A 17,709-nucleotide genomic window follows, 5' to 3' on the forward strand; every position below is an offset into this window, starting at 1 on the left:
ATCTTTTTATTCTCATTTTCATAAAATAAGCAACAAAAGAAAACAAACAAGAACAAATACAGTACCAATCCCCCAAACAGCAGCCCATTCAGTGTCCAAACCAAAACATCACCCGCACATTCCAAGGAAAAAGAAAATTAACAATCAGTGAACAGTATAATCAAGAATAAAAATAACGGGCCGCTTGGTGGCACAGTGGTTAGCACTGTTGCCTCATGGCGCCGAGGTCCCAGGTTCAATCCCGGCTCTGGGTCACCGTCTGTGTGGTGTTTGCACAATCTCCCCGGTGTCTGCGTGGGTTTTGCCCCCACAACCCAAAACATGTGCAGGGAACGTGGATTGGCCATGCTAAATTGCCCCTTAATTAGAAAAAATGAATTGGGTACTCTAAATTTATTTTAAAAAAAACAATAACCCCCCCATAATATTAGATGGCAACCAATTCTCGAAAGAGTATAATAAACAGACCCCATGAAACGTAGAACCCTTCCTTCATCCCCCTCCTTTCAAGAAAGCTTTAAATGATTTTTAAAAAAATGACATTGAGCAGTGCAAGACAAATTATTTCTAATAACTAATGGGCTTGAGGCTATTGGTGCTTGTTTGATCACCCATTGAGGAATTGGATCAGGGGTTTTGATAGAAAATTTCTGAATTGGAACCCAGCAAGAGTTGGGGTGAACATGTATGGGCCCAATGTTCTTTTCTTTAAATCCTAAACAAATAATGTAACATTCAATAAGAGGATTCGTATTAATTCCTATTCCAGCAAATATTGATGTCACCACAGACCTCTTTCCTAAGGTGTTTATTAGAAGATAGTCAGCAAACCAAAGGTAATGCAGGAATGATTCGCTAACAACAGAATCATCATGCTTGTTAACCGGCCCCAGAAAAAAAATACAGAAGCAGATGCCTATATACTTCTCTGCAGTAATGGTGATGGAAATAATGCTTTTTCTCTGGTGGGCGGAGCTACTTGATTTTAGCTTTAAAAAGGTCCACTAGTTTGTTGGCACATACAAGACGTTTTGCGGGACTCATTGAATCTTTGAAGAGAATCGCAACATGGATGACGTAAGAAAGGTAGGGTTTTTGAAAGGCAGGGTTTTTGAAAGTCAGGGTCCCGGACAGGTGTTGGGAGGGTCGTGGAGCGAACTGTTGCGGTGTTCCCGATCGCGATGGAACCGTCCAGTTGATGCGACCGGCTTTTTAAAATGTTGGCCGTGACGGATTTCAACAATGCTGGCAGTCCCACACATGCGTGCCCCCTCAAGTGGATCCAGCAATGCGCAGGCCTGGAGCCCAGCAGGGCAGACTGCCTCCTCTTGACGTTAGTGTGCTGTCCCATTACCGTCTCCTCCTGACATCAATGCGTTGCTGTCCCAGGACCAAATTTCTTTTTAAAAATGATGCAGTCTCCTCGGCAGAAAGGGCAGCAGAGAGCAGGTCATGCGCCTGGCACGTACAATAATACAATAATGACGTGCGCCGTGTAGGCTTGTGCTTTTGGCGTGAAATCACGGAGAGATTCCTCCATTTTGTAGCTGACAGCAAGCAAAGCAACAGGACTGTGAAGAATTGACAATGGATCATTTTGTAATAAGGAAGAGAGGGCCAGAGACACAACCAGGCCAGGATCTCAGTATATTGGTTGGAGAGAACTGGTCAGGAGAGTGCACGCCAGGATAAAGAAGTGCTGGTATGAGCTCCAGGGTTTCTGGTTAACAACCCATTTGAAGCTGAAATTGGGAACAAAGCAGTATAAAGATGAGTTCTTGAGGTATGACTTTATTAATTGTGCCAATGCAAATCAGGATGCAACGCCCATGTGTGTTATGAGCAGGGACGTACTGGCAAATTAAAGTTTAAAACCCTCAAAACTTCAAAGGCATTTCAAGGTTAAGCATGCCGAGTTCGAGGACAAATATCTTAATTTTTTTTTCAAAGAATGCTGCGAGAACTCAAATAGTCAGCTGAAGTCCTTAACTGAATATAATATTGAATGACAAACCAAGTAAGATCATGAGGCAGGCCTTGCAAACTAGCGCTAGTGCTCTTGCCTGTTGAGTAGGAGGGGGTTCTGGTCTGTTTGTCCATCAAGAGGTTAAGGTGACAATTGAAGTCCCCACCTATAATGAAATTAGCCAACGCCAAATTAGCAAACTCCATGAAGACTTCAGTAACAAAGTCAGGACAATAGTTTGGTGGACCATACACATTCATTATCAATACAAATTCCCAATATAGTAGTCCCTTGACAATCACATAACCTACTCCCCTTGTCCTACACACTGTCCTCAACCTTGAAAGACATATTTTTATTGACTAACACTGCAACACCCCAACTGCTGGTTGAAAATTAGGCAGGAGTCCTAACCATTTGTAGCTGAAAGAAATTAATGCGATTCGTATGGCGCTGGACTCCTTGTGGTTAGCACAATTGCTTCACGGCGCCAGGGTCCCAGGTTCGATTCCCCGCTGGGTCACTGTCTGTGCGAAGTCTGCACGTTCTCCCCGTGTGTGCGTGGATTTCCTCCGGGTGCTCTGGTTTCCTCCCACGGTCCAAAGATGTGCAGGTTATGTAGATTGGCCATGCTAAATTGCCCTTAGTATCCAAAATTGCCCTTAGTGTTGGCTGGGGTTACTGGGTTATGGGGATAGGGTGCGGGTGTGGGCTTGGGTAGGGTGCTCTTTCCAAGAGCCGGTGCAGACTCGATGAGCCGAGTGGCCTCCTTCTGCACTGAAATTTCTATGGTCTATGGAATGAATGGGTCAGAGAGGTCCCCCTCCTCTTTTTAGCTCAACATTGAAGCAGGCCGGTCTGTGTACTCCTCAAGTCCTGTTGTTTTGCAGCGATTTCAAGGCTGGATCTGCCAAATGCTAAAATCCTAGAATTATCAACACTCTAAGAGCATGGAGGATTGTCTGTCAGCTGGAAGAGAGATAACATTTAAAAAAAAAATGAATTTGGAGTACCCAATTCATTTTTGCCAATTAAGGGGCAATTTAGGGTGACCAATCCACCTAGCCTGCACATCTTTGGGTTGTGGGGGTGAAACCACGCAGACACGGGGAGAATGTGCAAACTCCACATGGACAGTGACCCAGAGCTGGGATCATACCTGGGACCTCGGCGGCATGAGGCAGCAGGGCTAACACACTGCACCACAGTGCTGCCCTAGAAGGGAGATAAAAATTAACTTCCCCTCCCATTCAGTGCAACCTGAATTTACCATCAGGTCTTATGTACCATGGATTCGATATTTGGAGAGGTAGAGGTATTTGTAGGCTGGGTGACATGTTTAGTGGTACTTCCTTGTCATCTTTTGTGCAGCTGTGCCACCAATCAGACTTTATCCTTAATATGACAACTATACATCTCAACGCTTCTGTCTCCCAGGTAGAAAAGATCCTGCTTTCTGCAGAACCCAAGCAATTAATCAGCAAGTTTTATTACACTTTATACTGTAGATCCTGTGTGAGTATATTAGATACACTACTGTCTTGGAAAGAAATACTTTGCAGTCAGTATTGATGAGACGGCTTGGGGTAATATATGGGATAATGTCAATAAAATTTCAGTCTGTAATAGAACGAAGGAGACTCAATTCAAAATATTACACCATCTGCATACCAAGCTTGAGACACAGGTTTGACCCTTCTATGTCCTCGTTGGTTCAAAAGTGCAAGGCAGTCTAAGGAGGATATATCCACTGTGTGTGGTCATGTCTCAAAATTAAATCCGACCAATCGTCTGGTGTATTTAAAGAGCTTGAGAGGAAGGGCAGCACAGTGGCGCAGTGGGTTTGCCCTGCTGCCTCATGGCACCGAGGTCCCAGGTTCGATCCTGGCTCTGGGTCACTGTCCGTGTGGAGTTTGCACATTCTCCCCATGTTTGCGTGGGTTTCGCCCCCACAACCCAAAAGATGTGCAGGCTAGGTGGATTGGCCACGCTAAATTGCCCATTAATTGGAAAAAATGAATTGGCTACTCTAAATTTATTTAAAAAAAAGAAAAAAAAGAGCTTGAGAGGATATTCAGCATGGCCTTAGAAATTGATCCTTTATTCCTAATTCTGGGGCTCCAAGATAAGAGAATTATTGTGACGCTAATGAAAAAAAGCTGTACAATATCCTAACTTTTGCAGCACGGAAGAACATCCTATGCTCCTGGATTAGCGATGAATATCACTCAATTCAGAATTGGCATAAAATTATCATGGAATGTACCCCTATGTAGTTCCTAGTTTACTTACTCTGTTCTAAATCGGATGCATTCCGAAAAGTATGAAGACCCATTTCTCAAATTTATAGGTTCCATCATTTCTGACTTGCTCCTACAAGGTTTCCCATAAGTTATGTTGCACCATCTCGAACTCGCTACACGTGATAGTGTGCATCATATTACCATGTTTACATGGCCTTATCCTCTCCTTTCCCATACTCTAGTTTATCCATTAATTTTTAAAATTGTATAATCGGAAACACAAAATTTAATGCTTAAACTGAACCAATGGTGTTGGCTTTCCCCTGTTTTTTTCTGTATTCATGCATGTAGAAGCATTTATGCTGTCCCAGTTTTCAGGGTTTATGTTATTTCTAAAAATGGAAAAACTCTAATAAAAATCTATATTAAAAAAATTCAAATTCATCCTGCTTCCTCGATTTTCAGGTTTGTTTTTTTGTTCTAAAACCACAAACTCTCAACAATTCTTTGACATTACAGTATGTACACTTGACAGGCTACAATATATTAATTGCAGTAATCATGAGTATAATGATATGTTTTACATATTTGACTTATTATTGCTTACTTTATCATAAATTGTTGTTTTATATGCCACTAAACAACTGTTTTATCAGATTTTTCTGAATAGTATCCCACAATCTAATTCATGTATTCTAAATTAATTCATGTGCTATATTTATCTTCCCATTGACTTCCTTACACTGAAAAAGTACAGAGTATTATTTTTGCCATTTCCACAATGATTCAATCTGGGGCCAAATGACAGCTTTCAATTGGTTGAAAGACATTAACATCAGTATCCACTCATCTATTTGGAAGTTGGTTCTGACGATTAAATCTCACCACATTTAGCATGTTACATGTTTGACCTGGTGTCATGAGGATTGACATTTTGCATTGCGGTCCATAATTTTACATTGAATTCCAGTCACTAAGCAAGTGACATATTCAAGTGGATTGTTTACCACATTAATTCAAGGATCAGGATTATGCATGCTGCAACTGTTCAGTTCAAGTGTGCTAATAAAACATTATCCTTGTGATCTCCAGTGCATCTCACTACTGGGCAATACTTTCAGAATCATTTCTTTGAAGGAGCAAGAAAGATTTTTAACAAAAAAAAGTTTAAAAGTTGTAAATTATTTAATTTAATTTAATCCAAAATCATACATTGCTCGAAACAGGAAAATGGTTGCAAGCAATTTCCTCTAAAGTCAGTTAAGCTTCGTCATAAGGCAATCTTTAAGTCTATATTTTTACACACATGCACATGTATACATATACCTTTGCTTCTGGTGAATTAATTAAATAATAATGGGCAATATCGTTGTTTTAAGACAAATGATTCAAGTTTGTTCCGGTAAGAAAAATGCATGCAATAATCCATTCTCCACCTCATCACGTATGTGCGCACCCCTCCCCACTTTTCTAGAACACAAATTATAGCACAATAATTTTTAAACTTGTCACAACCAGAATTTACATGATATCACCCATAAGAAAAAATGATCAAGAAAGCCACCACATTGTCATAACACCACAAATTGTTCATTATTGTACTGCAGGAAAGGAAACCTGCCATCTCTCATCAGCCTGGCTTTCACATGACTCATGTCCACACTACATGACCGATCTTAATGACCTTTGAAGTGGCCTATTAAGCTATTCACTTACAAAAACAAATTGCTTTAAAGTACAAAGCACTCTCCAGCCAAACTGTTCCAGCTCAGCCATGAGACTAGTACCTAGCTGACAGGAAATTTGTCTAGGCTTTCTCCCTGCCACAGCACTGAAGTTAATCAAAGGCGCAAACAAATTATTTGCGCCTGTGAATGAGGAGCTAATCAAAGATGCAAACAAATTCCTTGTGCCTGTGAATGAGGTGCATTTTCTTTCCTTATCCTTTTCAACTTGTCTGCAACCACTGACAAAGTGAACCAATACCATTCTCCTTCATTGATCAGTTGAATGGAACTGGCATTGCCTTGATCCACTGTTAATTATTTAGAGAATCTGTTGTAATGGCTTCTTCTCCCACACCTGCATGGTTACCTCTGCTATCCTCCCTATGACGTGGCCCACTCCTATTGCTCAACTACATTCCTGCCCCTCAGTGACATCACAGATCTACCTCACCACCTCCTCTTTCAACCCCACACTACGGTCTATGTGTGACACCCAGTCCGCGACGAGATGATGATGTTAGAAACACAGGATGATTTAGAGGGGTCGTATATAGACAAAATAAATTTGGACAACAAAACGGGAAGGAAAATGGTATTATTCTGCTGTGTAATGAGATGAGGATGAAGACCTGCAGACATTTTTAAGCTTACCAGAACAACTGGAATAAAGGTAATATCCATGTATTTAAAGAATGGATTACTCTTTGCATGCATCCAGTACTGCATTAATGATTTTTTTTTCTAATACAAGGAACATTGTTTGATTCGTGGGCAGCATGGTAACATAGTGGTTAGCACTATGGCTTCACAGCACCAGGGTTCCTGGTTCGGGTCAGAGTCAGCACGTTCTCACTGTGTCTGCGTGGGTTTCCTCTGGGTGCTCCGGTTTCCTCCCACAAGTCCCAAAAAGAAGTGCTGGTTAGGTAATTTGGACATTCTGAATTCTCCGTGTACCTGAACAGGCGCCGGAATATGGCGACTAGGGGCTTTTCACAGTTAAGTCATTGCAGTGTTAATGTTAGCCTACTTGTGACAGTAAAAGATTATTATTATTATTATTTGATTCTGAGAAATGAATGGCACAAATAACTAATGTGAACATAGTAGAACAATTGGGAAATAGTGACTATTATATATTAAGTTTGAGTAAGTATGGAAAAGGATAATCATGAGTCAAAGAAAGGACACATTTCAGTGAAATAAAATAAAATAAAATACATGTGTGTAAAAATATAAGCAACAAAGTCTTTGAATCTCCAGATATCAAAAGCTGACTCACCTGGATGGGAAACTAGCTACAAAGAAAGACATGAGAAGGTGGGATAATTTTCACTTGAGCAGAGAAAAAGTGGAAATTCAATAGATATTTAACTAATTATGAGAAATGTGAAGATAGTGAATAAGAACATTTTATTTTCTCCAGTTGTGGGGAAGTGGGGGAAAAGACCATTGCAACGTCTAAGAGAAAACAGGATAAATATTTGAAGAAGAAGTGGAGCCTCAGAGTCAGCACATGACAAAGAGCAGAAAGGGTCGGGTAAGTTGCATCCTCAGGTCCTGTGTACTTCTTTCCATATTGGTTCATTGGTTCTCTCGCCCCCTGGACTCCTGGGACTTCCAACACTCCAAACACTGCTAATTCTGGACCACCTTCACCCTCAGTACCTCCGACAACACATCAACAAACCCCTGCCAAAACCCCTCCAGCTTCGGACAGGCCCAAACCATGTGGACATCTCAAAGAACCTACTCATTTTAGCCACCGTCGTATGCGCCCTGTGGACTACTTAAAATTGAATAAGACTCAGCCTGTTGCACGAAGAGGACGCATTCACCCTCCTCAGAGCTTCCTTCCATAACCCAGCCTCCAACTCTCCCCCCTGCTCCTCCTCCCATATCCGCTTAACTACTCCTATCAGGACGTCCTCCCAATCCATTGATTCTTTATATAACTCTGACACTTATACCCTGCCCTCACCAACCTGTTTTCGACAGCACCTTATCCTGCAACCCCGGGGTGGCAGATCAGGAAAGGGCGGCACCTGTTTTCTCACATAATTTCTCACCCGTAAGTATCGGAATCAGTTTTTGCTGGGCAACACATATTCCTCTATCCGTCCCTCCAAGCTCGGGAAGCTGCCCCCATGAATAAACCCCCAAACAGCTCGATCCCCGCCCACTGCCCCGCGTCCAGCCCCCCCGGAGCAAACCTGTGATTCCCACAGACCAGAGCCCAAATCGAGGCACCTTCAAGTCTCAGGTGCTGCTGCCACTGTCCCCTCACCCTCAGGGCTGCCACCACTACCAGACGTGTGGAGTACCTGGTTAGCGAGAACTGCAGAGGTGCCGTCAAGAGTGCCCCGCAAGCTAGTGCCCTTACACGAGGATGTCTCCATCTGCTCCTATACCGACTCCTCCCTCACTACCCATTCTCTTGCCAAGGCTATATTTACCGCTCTGTGGCAATTCATTAAATCTGACAAGGCCAACCCGTCCCTCCTCTCCCACACTCCAACAGCTCCTTCTTCACTCGTGGGGCTTTCCTCGCCCACACAAATCCAGATATCAAAGAAGGCCTTTGAATAAAAAATTGGGAGGTTCTGGAATACAAACAAAAACCTCAGGAGCCGGGGGAACTGTGACTGTAAGCCATGTTGGCTGGGTCTGGTTGTTGGTTGGATGGGTGTTACTTGTTCTGTTGTTGTTTCCTCTTGAAAATTGTTGTTAAAAAATTATATATGCCTTAATAAAATATTTTCAAATAAAAAAGCACAGTCATCTTCACGGACTGCACCTGCCCCACCAGAGACAGCGGAAGCATGTCCCACCTCTGAAATTCCCCCTTCATTTGCTCCACCAGCCGGGCGAGATTCAGTTTGTGTATTTGCTTCCAGTCCCGCACGACCTGGATGCTCTGATACCTGAAACTCTCCCCACTACCGTAAACGGCAGCTAGCCCAGCCTCCTCTCCTGCCCCCTCCCCTGGATCGGGAAGACCTTGCTCTTCCCCATGTTTAACTTATACCCTGAAAACCATCCGAATTCCAACAAAATGTCCATAATATCCCCTATGTTTTACAGTGGGTCCGATATATTCAGCAATAGGTCATCCACATAGAGCGAAACCCTATGGCTCCAACCCCCCTCGCACTACCCCTTTCCAACCCATAGACGCTCAAGTGCCATTGCCAGTGGCTCTATCGCTAAGGCAAAGAGCAACAGGGAGAGTGGGCACCCGTGCCTCGTCCCAAGATACACCCTAAAATACCCCAAACTCACCCGATTCGTTCTTGTACTCGCCACCGGCGCCTGGTACAACAATCAAATCCAATCCACAAACCCATGCTCAAATCCGAACCACCCCAATACCTCTCACAAATACTCCACCTTACCTGATCAAAGGCCTTCTCTGCATCCATCGCGACCGCCACCTCCACATTCTGTCCCTCGAGGGCATAATTATGATGTTTAACAGATACCCGAGGTTAGCCGACACATATTTCTCTTTTAGAAACCCCGACTGGTCCTCCCCATCACCCCAGCACACAGTCCTCAATCCGCGAGGCCAAAATCACAGCCAACAACTTGGCATGCACATTCAATAGTGATATTGGGCAGTATGACCCACACTGCTCCGGGTCCTTATCTTTCTTCAGGATCAGAGACATTGAGGCCTGCAATAATGTAGGGGCGAGCTCACCCTTACCAGCAGGGACCCCAGGCCTCCTGAAAACATTTTATAAAATTCTACTGGGAAGCAGTCTGGGCCCGGGACCTTCCCTGCATTGCCTCCATGCCCTCCATCACCTCCACCAGTCCAATGGGTGCTCCCAGCCCCTCTACCAAGCCCTGCTCCACCCTGGGGAATTCCAGTCTGTCCAAAAAATACCTAATTCCCTCCCACACGGTCGGGGGCTCCGATTCATAAAGCCTCCTGTAGAACACCTCAAATACCCCATTCACCCCAACCGGGTCCAATACCACTCCACCCATGCGTCCTTCACCCTACCAAGCTCCCTCGCCGTCTCTTGCTTCCTGAGCTGGTAGGCCAGCATCCTACTAGCCTTCTCCCTGTACTCAACTGCCCCCTTGCCCTCCGCAGCTTCCCCACTGCCTTCCTTGTGAACACCAGTCCAAACTCCATTTGGAGACTCTGCCTCTCCTTCAACAATCCTGCCTCTGCGGCCTCCACGTACCTCCCATCCACCCGCAAAATCATGTCCACCAACCTTGCATTCTCTGCTCCCTCCTCCTTCTCCCGGTACACCTGAATCGATAAAACACCCTCCTAATCACTGTCTTGAGTGCCTCACACACCATGGTGGCTGAGACCTCACCTGTGCATTTAGTTCCACGTACCCCTGGATGGCGGCCCTCACCCGCTCACCTCTTTCTCTGCTAGTAATCCTACATCTAGCATCCACTGCGGGCTCGTAAGTCCACCCAATGCGGCGCGTGGTCCGAGACCACGATCGGCAAGTGTCCGGAGTCCACCACCCCCGCCAGCTACAACTTAGCTACCACAAAAAAAATCAGAGAGTAAACCCTGTGGACATGGGTGAAGTACGAAATTTCCTTCGCCCTCGGCCTCCCAAACGTCCATGGGTCCATCTCCCCATGCGCTCCATAAACCCCTTCAGCTCCTTCGCCACTGCTGATACTCTCCCTGACCTCGGGCTCAACTGGTCCAACCCCGGATCAATGACTGTGTTAAAGACCTGATGCACAACCTGCAGAGCTTGACTTTTCAATTCGGCGGCCCTATACCCCCCTCACTGTCTGCAGCCTCGCGTCCCTCAAAGTGGACCCTCCCTCCCTGTTTGCTAACCTCACCCCCGATTGCAAACCCGTCGCCACACGGAGCAGACGGTACAGCGCCCAGGACCGATCCTTCATCAGGTCCGAGGTCCAGAGGTTGCTGACGGAAGGGGTCATCGAGGCCAGCAACAGTCCCTGGCGAGCCCAAGTGCTGGTGGTCCGGACGGGGGAGAAAAACCGGATGGTCATCGATTATAGCCAAACCATCAATCGGTTTACGCAACTGGACGCGTATCCTCTCCCCCGTATCTCTACCATGGTAAACGAGATCGCGACATACAAGGTCTTCTCAACTGTGGACCTTAAGTCCGCTTACCACCAGCTCCCCATCCGCGCGAGTGACCGACTGTACACCGCGTTCGAGGCTGACGGGCGCCTCTACCACTTCGGGACCGTAGAACTCTAGATGGATTCGATCAGTCGTTTGGTGGTCCTTGACGTCCTGGCCGAGCGCCGTAGTGGAGGAGGTGTCGTCGGATCGGCTGATGGTCCTGCTGATGTCCTGGAGTCCAGGAGCGATAGACCTCGAGTAGTCTCCGTCACCTGAGCTGGCCGCGGAGACGCCATGGATGAGGGATGGGGAAGCTGAGTGGGGTGCTGGGGTGAAAAAGGGGAGGGGGGGGTGGTTGTAGATGCCAGGAACCCTTCGAGGCAAGTCAGCCAGAGTTTGAAAAGTTCTGTAGAGTTCGGAGTTTGCGGGCTGATGCGGAGGCATTCGGGCTTGATGCGGAACTCCATCTTCAAAGTTGTAGTTAATTAAATTGATGCACCATCGATTGCACGCGAGGCGAGTGATTTACCAATGTCAGGCTTTAATTAACTAGAACACAGCCTGGCGATCGTCTACAGTGGAAAGGAACGATCGTCAGGCTTCTGAGCATTTATACCTCGTTGATAAGAGGCGTGGTTAACTCAGCCTCTCGGCCAATCGGTCGAGAGGCACATGACCGACCAGGGCCAATGGTAAGCCGACGTTCTGGCCCAATGGCAGACGAGTATGCAGATCATATCATCACAAGACCCACTCATAATCAGCCGGTGCGAGTCCAAGTCCGGGATCTTTCCCAAGACACACCTCATAAACTCCACATCGTCCCAGTTTGGGACATATACATTTACCAGAACCACCGGTATCCCCTCCAATTTCCCACTTACCATCTCGAACCTCCCCCCTGAATCCACTACTATATTCTCCACCTCAAACGCCACATGCTTATTGACCAACACCGCCGGCCCACGCTTCTTCATATCTAACCCGAATGGAAAACTTGCCCTACCCACCCTTTCCTTAGCGTTTTTTGATCCTAGGTCTTTAAATGTGTCTCGTGTAAAAAGGCCACATCCACCTTCAAACTCCTCAGCTGCGTGAAAACACATGACCGTTTGACTGGCCCATTCAGCCCCCTCACGTTCCATGTGACCAGCCTGGTTGAAGGGCACCCCCTCCCCTTAATAAAACAACAACCCCATCCCCCTCTATCTCACTAACTACCTGCTCACCCCACACTGCCATCCCGTTAAATAGTCCCCCCAGCTAGCCTGGCAGCCTCGACTAAGGCGTCTCAGTCCCCTACCCCCCACTTTCACACACCTCACAACCAACAGTGCAGCAAGAACAAACAAAAGAGAAAGGAAACCCAAAATCACAAAAGGTGAACTCACCCCCTCACCACATCCAAACATCTCAGAGGTGAAATGTTCCCCAACCACCAACAGAATGAAAGTTCCAGGGATTACCAAAAACAGGAAAAAAGAAACAACATTCATCTCCTCACCCCTCCTCCACAATTCAATGTCCTCCTTCGCCTGCCAGTCCATTGTCTCTCAAAATCATCATCACCTCCTCTGGTGTTCCAAAACTAGTGCACTCTGTTGTTAAAGGTCACCCAGAGATGAGCCGGGTTCAACATCCCGAACTTCACACCCTTTTTAAAGAGGGCAGCCTGGCCCTCCTCTTTGCCAGATTGTGGCCCAGATCCTGATACATCGCAGCTCACTCCCCTTCCAGGTGCTGCATCTCATCTGCTTCGCCATTTCAGAATCTTTTCCTTGTCTAGGAACCGGTGAAGACGCACCACCATTGCCCTTGGTGGCTCGTTCATCTGCGGCCTCCTCATCAGCGCCCAGTCGACCTCTATGAGCTGGTCAAAGGCCCCCTCTCCCATCAGCTTTTCCACCATACGTGGCAGCGTCCGCTCCCTCGATGCCAGGCATCCCTACAATTCTCAAGATCTGCCTCTGGGAGCGTTCTCAAGGTCCTCTACCTTCTCCTGTAGCCGCTTCTGGGTCTCCCGCATTACTCCCACCTCGGCCACCAACAAAGCTTGGGGTACTTTAGGCTCCTCGTGCTTCCCACCGCCTCCTCCACTTACCGGATAGCTTGGCCCTGAGAATCCAACCTCTGCTCCACTTGATCGATTTCTGACTTCAGCAGATCTACAGCCTTGGCCAGGTCCTCAAGGGTCTCTCTCCTCTGCTGGCTGAACTTCTTGTTAATAAGTCCACCACTTGATCCATCGACCATTGGGTAGGCAGCCCAGTCCCTTTACCCTGCGCCATCTTAAGCTGTGGCGTTCGAAGATTCTCCTGCTCCAGCTGCTCCCTTCTTCTTGACCCACGTCTGGTCCGTGGATCCATCCACCAGTCCCACCAGTGGAGTTAGACTTCCCTCTGGCCAGTCCTACACCTTCTTCAGCCATACATCCACCCTCCGAGCAGGGAAAAAGTCCGAAAAAAATCAGCCTCGAGCGGGAGCTGCCTAATGTGCGACCGCTCACACCATAGCCACCATCGGAAATCGAGCACTTATCTTTTGGATTGGTGTCACGTGTACCGTGAAAAGTATTTCCATTAAGTACATGGGAACAAAAGGGAATAAAAGAAAATACATAATAGGGCAACACAGGGTGTACAATGTAACTACATAAGCACCGGCATCATGAAGCATACATGGTGTAGTGTTAATGAGGTCAGTCCATAAGAGGGTAATTTAGGAGTTTGGTAACAGCGAGGAAGAAGCTGTTTTTGACTCTGTTCGTGCATGTTCTCAGACTTCTGTATCTCCTGCCCGATGGAAGAAGTTGGAAGAGTGAGTAAGCCGGGTGGGAGGGGTCTTTGATTATGCTGCCCGCTTTCCCCAGGCAGCGGGAGGCGTAAATGGAGTCAATGGATGGGAGGCATGTTTGTGTGATGGATGGGGCGGTGTTCACGACTCTGAAGTTTTTTGTAGTCCTGGGCCGAGCAGTTGCCATACCAGGCTGTGATGCAGCCAGATAGGATGATTTCTATGGTGCATCTGTAAAAGCTGGTAAGGGTTAATGTGGACATGCCGAATTTCCTTAGTTTCCTGAGGAAGTATAGGCGCTGTTGTGCTTTCTTGGTGGTAGCGTCAACATGGGTGGACCAGGACAGATTTTTGGAGATGTGCACCCCTAGGAATTTGAAACTGCTAACAATCTCCACCTCTGCCTCGTTGATGCTGACTGGGGTGTGTACAATACTTTGCTTCCTGAAGTCAATGACCAGCTCTTTAGTTTTGCTGACATTGAGGGAGAGATTGTTGTCGCTGCACCACTCCACTAGGTTCTCTATCTCCCTTCTGTATTCTGACTCGTCGTTATTCGAGATCCAGCCCACCATGGTCGTGTCGTCAGCAAACTTGTAGATGGAGTTGGAACAAAATTTTGCAACGCAGTCGTGTGTGTACAGGGAGTAGAGTAGGTGGTTAAGTACGCAGCCTTGCGGGGCGCCGGTATTGAGGACTATTGTGGAGGAAGTGTTGTTGTTCATTCTTGCTGATTGTGGTCTGTTGGTCAGAAAATCGAGGATCCAGTTGCAGAGTCCTAGGTTTTGGAGCTTTGATATGAGCTTGGCTGGGATTATGGTGTTGAAGGCGGAGCTGTAGTCAATAAATAGGAGTCTGATGTAGGAGTCCTTGTTGTCGAGATGCTCTAGGGATGAGTGTAGGGCCAGGGAAATGGTGTCTGCTGTGGATCGGTTGCGACGGTATGCGAATTGCAGTGAATCAAGGTGTTCTGGGAATATGGAGGTGATGCGCTTTATGATCAACCTCTCAAAGCACTTCATTACGACTGAAGTCAGGGCCACCGGATGGTAGGCACGTTGCCTGGCTCTTCTTTGGCACCGGTATAATGGTGGTCTTCTTGAAGCAGGTGGGGTCGTCGGAGTGGATTAGGGACAGGTGAAAGATGTCCGCGAATACCTCTGCCAGCTGGTCCACACAGGCTTTGAGTGCACGACCAGGGATCCTGTCTAGGCCCGTCGCCTTTTAATATAATATTAAAATATTCTGAAATGATTTACTCGATTTTATTAATTCACTCCTCTTGATACCATGACCCTCCTCAATTAAAGGCCAGACTGCCTGGTATAGGAACATTTTCATGGATCCAAACAATATATCTTGTAGTCCTATTTGTCTCTGTGCTGAGCTTCCAATCCCATGTCCTCTCCATTACCGATTGCCTAATTCCATCTCTGGAACATTGCTCTTCTCTATTGTCATGAGAGTGTCCCTTTAAGAAAGTTTAGTCTCCTATCTCCTGACTGTCAGGTGCGCGGGTTCTGTTTTTGGTTTCAGTTTGACTGCTTTGGACTGCAGAAGGAAAAAGAAGTGTTTTCCCCATGTTTCTCTGTTTTCATTTCAAAAGATGTTCCAGTAAAAAAGCCCATTGGTTGTGGCCAACTGCCTTGCTAACTTTAAAGATATAGTTGCTTTCCAGCAGGAGTCTGAATCTGCTGTTTGGAACAGGATCAGAATTTCAGGAAAAGGACCAGTCCCATTCAAGTGAGAATACAGTGTGCTGGCCCACGCCCTTGAAAAGGGATTTTGGTTTAACAGGATTTTGTTATTGAATTGGAACAGCCAAGGAGGAATTCATTAAGTGTTATATACATAGATTACTGTAGCTGTGTGGTTTCTTTATGATTGTAATTGATAAAAATTCTTGCTGTGTTTCTATATATATATATATATATATATATATATAATATATATATACACACACACATACACCTGCAGTGAAGGCTTTTGTGCTCATCCTAGCCAAATTCAACATAAAGGTTGTAGGTCAGGTGAATTTCTTACTACACTTTGGAGTTTCTAAGCTCTGGCCCATCACACTATCCTTACCTAAGCTCATCTGCTGCTGTTGAAATCCTAATCCATGCTTCAGCGTTCTTCCAATTCGGATCTCTTGCATTTCTGATTTTCTTCATTCCACCATTGGGCATTGTGCTTTCAGTTGTCTGGGCCCCAAGCACTTGAATGCTTCTCTAGACCTCCCACCTCTCTCTCCTCCTTTAAGATGCCCCTTCAAATTGACGTAGGTAACCACTTGAACTAATATCACCTTATGTGGCATGGTGTCAAATTTTGCTAGGTAATCATTCATGTGAATTGTCTTGGGAAGTTTTACAATGTTAATAGTGGTATGAAGTTGTTATTGTTGGAAATGTGTTAATCCACCCTAACTCTAATCCAGGTAGCCACTTCTATGGACACAAAGCAGATAATGCCTCCCAATCAGATTTTCCTTTCAACAAGACTGCTGTGAAACTGACAAATCTCAGTAGTCAGAGGAAACATGAGTTAACTTCATGAAACAGCAAGGATTCAAAGTAAGACCATGAGGTAGAAATCATTACTAGGTTACCTGATTAAATATTTTGGCTCATTAGTTGACCTGAACCTTACTGTTGGAGCCAGGTCAATAACTTCAAAAGTACACAATAATGTAAAGATAATTATCTTTGAAGCAAATGTTCTGCCAATTTTTGTAAAGTACTTTCTCTCCAGAAAGTTGAGCCTACTGATGGAAAATGCTCAACTGTATGACATATTCATTACCAGATAGCTCCCATCAAAATGTTAAATAATTATCATTATTATAGTAAGATGATACTGCACCAACTGAACTAATATGCATGAGTTTTGGCAACTACCTTGCGTTTCAGTGATAGAAAAACAAATTGGATCTTAAGGGGAAAGAAAATCTATGAACATATCTGCAGAATGCTTCCTAAAATAGTCATAGCGCATTTGCTTTGTTCTTGTACATCAGACAAAAGCCAATCATAATCAGTTAATCCTAATCATGCAGCCTCATGTACAAAAAGTATCTACTGAATTATTTTTTTGTAGATTGCAAACAAAATATTAAATTTTTAACTAATTAATTAGGCTATGGGTGAGTTACATTGAATGTGCATGTGTGACCAAGCCTAATGTATTCTTGGCTTTTCTGTCATGCATCTTTCATCACAACAGCGCGAAGAGACAGCAATGAATATTATTTTGTTTTCTTAAATGAACAACAAAAATGGTCTTTATTCCTTCAGGCTCATTGTTAGAAAGAAATTAAACAGTTATGTATAATATGCACAGACAGAAGATATAGAACAGAAAGAGATGTGGCAGACATTCCCAAACGAAGGGTTTTCAAATTGAAAGTACTTTATAGTTGGGACAGGATCCAAATACAGAGTTTAGCTGATGAATGAAATGGCAGCAAGAATGTGGACTCTCTGTGGCTGCTTTAGGTTGATTTCTGGAGGCTGTAACTACCAGTAAATCATGTTAATTTGTGCACAGCAGGAAGTGCATCTTTCCCTCAACTGGCTCAGCTCAAGTTCTATCATGGCTCATGGGTGGAATTCTCCATCCCACCAGCCCCATTTTCCGGCGCGACACGCCCCCACCGACAGCGGGATCCTCTGTTCCTGCAGCGGACCAATGGGGTTTCCCATCGTGGCCACCCCGCTGTTGGGAAACCCACGGGTGTGGGTGTGCTGCCAGCGAAGTGGAGGAGCCCGCTGGTGGAAAATCATGTAGTATAGATTTCAACATCATAAAAACACAAACAGCCTATTCAAATTCTCACATTTTCTCTCTTCTGGGAGGCAATTACTGTGGGATGTATTGGTGCTGTGCCCA

General features: G+C 45.5%; 1 protein-coding gene across 2 annotated transcripts in view; it reads right to left on the reverse strand.

The window, feature by feature from the left end:
* ift81 (intraflagellar transport 81 homolog) overlaps window positions 1-17,709 on the reverse strand; it is a 153,525-nt gene that overhangs the window by 3,403 nt on the left and 132,413 nt on the right. The window lies entirely within an intron of this gene.

Source organism: Scyliorhinus canicula, chromosome 1 (genome assembly GCF_902713615.1).
Source record: "Scyliorhinus canicula chromosome 1, sScyCan1.1, whole genome shotgun sequence".
NCBI lineage: Eukaryota > Metazoa > Chordata > Chondrichthyes > Carcharhiniformes > Scyliorhinidae > Scyliorhinus > Scyliorhinus canicula.